Raw genomic sequence first — 2,500 nt, 5'->3', positions numbered from 1 at the left:
AAGACACAGGTCTGACACAAGCATAGAATTGGAGCGCCGCCTCTAATAAGCCAAAGGTGCATCCTGACGTGACAAATCTGATCATGTCACAAGCATTCACTTACTATAATCACTATCAACGAACCTGCTCCCCCCCCTTACACCTTTCCTTACAACAACGTGTAACCTAACCTAACCTAACCTAACCTATGTTGTGCCTTAACCTAACCTATGTTGTGCCTTAACCTAACCTATGTTGTGCCTTAACCTAACCTATGTTGTGCCTTAACCTAACCTATGTTGTGCCTTAACCTAACCTATGTTGTGCCTTAACCTAACCTATGTTGTGCCTTAACCTAACCTATGTTGTACCTTAACCTAACCCATGTTGTACCTTAACCTAACCCATGTTGTACCTTAACCTAACCCATGTTGTACCTTAACCTAACCCATGTTGTACCTTAACCTAACCCATGTTGTACCTTAACCTAACCCACGTTGTGCCTTAACCTAACCCACGTTGTGCCTTAACCTAACCCACGTTGTGCCTTAACCTAACCCACGTTGTGCCTTAACCTAACCCACGTTGTACCTTAACCTAACCCACGTTGTCCCCTAACCTAACCCACGTTGTCCCCTAACGTAACCCACGTTGTCCCCTAACGTAACCCACGTTGTCCCCTAACGTAACCCACGTTGTCGCCTAAACCTGCTCTGTAATTGTTATACGACTCGTTCAATTAGTGTAGTGTTGCCCACCCGCAACCCTCGCAATATAGTTCGCTACTCGCACTGCCCGCTCCCCTGTGTATCGCTTCATGTTAAACACCTTGCAAGTCTTGCTCACTTTCCACATGCTCCTGCTGTACACTGTAATGTGGATGGCAGCAGGACGTACATGCCGCCCCTCCCCACGTCCCCACCTTGCCCCCTGCCTTCGCAAGCTGGTTGGTGAGAACTTTGCATGTTCAATGCCCTTCGCATGCGACGTACTCAGGCTACGTTGTGGTGCGGCCTGTGTCAACTGTCCGCTAATGTCGTACGCGTAAACCACAATCTGTACTGCACATTCGTCCTTATGTACTGAATGATACATCGTGGCACATGTGTGACCGTACAACGACTGCGCCCAAAAACGGCGGACCATACAGTGCAAATATTGTGCACGCAGCTACGTGTCGTCTCCCTATGAGAGCTGGATTGCAGTGTGGTACGCCATAGAGACGTGTGGGAGGAACGGACGCCGTGGATGGCGATCAGCATGAGCTGTCTGTTGATGTATTCGGACCTAGTCGTCTCTCCTCACACACCGTGATGGCATGGTGCACCGCGTTCCATATCTGCGACATGCTACAGAGGCCGGTTGACAGTCGTTCGAGCAATGGACATCGCATACGTACGGGGGCCACCTTCCACGTATTGTCTAGGCGTGCACATTTTGTTGCGTGTATGTGGGCAGACGTAGTGTGGCGTGACACCTGACACAGGCATGCAATAATCGTTGAAGTTGCAAATGGCGATGGACGCCTGCGTTTTCTGGTGAAGTTACGCAAATGAACAAATGGTAACCTGTTGTGGTGCGGTTGTTCTCGCTAGGGGTGAATCGGTGATGGCGACGATAGGTTGAGGTACTAACCGGTTGTTCCAGCGATACCCACCATGCCGACGAAACTGAACGGCATCTGGGTGTGAAGCGATACGCGGCGGTGGCTGGGTGGGACCGTCCCCGGCCGGTGAGGGGGCGCCTCCCGGCGTGCTGGCCGCGCGGTGCGTGGGCGCACGCGCTACAGCCGGCTGGTGGGGGCGGCCAGTGGCAGGCGCGCCGGCCGACGGACGCGGCAGGCGTCGCAGCTGCGCGCCGGCGCACCCTGCGCGCGGCGCCGTGCGGCCAAAGTAGGTCCTCGCGGGCCCGGTGCGAAGCGCGGTGGACATCTTCAGTGTGCTGGTCCGATTGAGGACTGTGTGCGTTGAGGATGCGCCGCCGCCCGGCGCTCGGCGCCGCGACGCCGTCTGCTGCTCGGTCGCCCCAGCGGTTCTCGCTGGTGGTTTGTATCGCAGCTGTGCGGATGTGTTGGCGCGTGCGCTGTGCTGGGAGAGTTCGCTTCGGCACCCAAGTGGGGCTTTTGTCCTTCTGTGGCGCTGGCGTTGGAGCTGCCGGTCACCGTAGGTGGCGCGTGTTGTCTCCCGCCGGCAATGCCACGACAGCACGCTCCCGGGCCTCTGTCGGCAGCGGCAAGCTCAGTTGGGAGCACGGGTGGTCGCACCGAAAGCGTCTACTCGCCTAACTCCGGGCGATTGCGCCTCTCTCGAACCCGACCAAGTACTTGGGACGGCGCTGCGCGCCGCCGGGACCTGAGAGGGTTTCGAGGTGTATTGTGCAGGGGAGCTCAGCCTCCTCCTGTTTGCAGAATGATTGAGCGGACGCTTGCGTGTTCGCGCGGGCCCCCGGGACACACTCCCGGGCGGCCGGCTGCTCAGCTCTAGTTGACGCAGCTCCCTGGTTGATCCTGCCAGTAGTCAT

At 56.6% G+C, this 2,500-nt stretch overlaps 1 non-coding gene across 1 annotated transcript in view; it reads left to right on the top strand.

The window, feature by feature from the left end:
* The first annotated feature begins 2,473 nt into the window (after nt 1–2,473).
* LOC124746260 overlaps nt 2,474–2,500 on the top strand; it is a 1,909-nt gene continuing 1,882 nt past the window's right edge. Inside the window, exon 1 of the ribosomal RNA XR_007011303.1 lies at nt 2,474–2,500. This exon is cut by the window's right edge and continues 1,882 nt beyond it. This is a non-coding gene — a ribosomal RNA (small subunit ribosomal RNA).

The sequence above is a fragment of the Schistocerca piceifrons genome, unplaced genomic scaffold (assembly GCF_021461385.2).
Source record: "Schistocerca piceifrons isolate TAMUIC-IGC-003096 unplaced genomic scaffold, iqSchPice1.1 HiC_scaffold_349, whole genome shotgun sequence".
NCBI classification, from domain to species: domain Eukaryota; kingdom Metazoa; phylum Arthropoda; class Insecta; order Orthoptera; family Acrididae; genus Schistocerca; species Schistocerca piceifrons.
The sequence above is the reverse complement of the archived record's forward strand: the minus strand, read 5'-3'. Positions and strand labels throughout refer to the sequence as shown.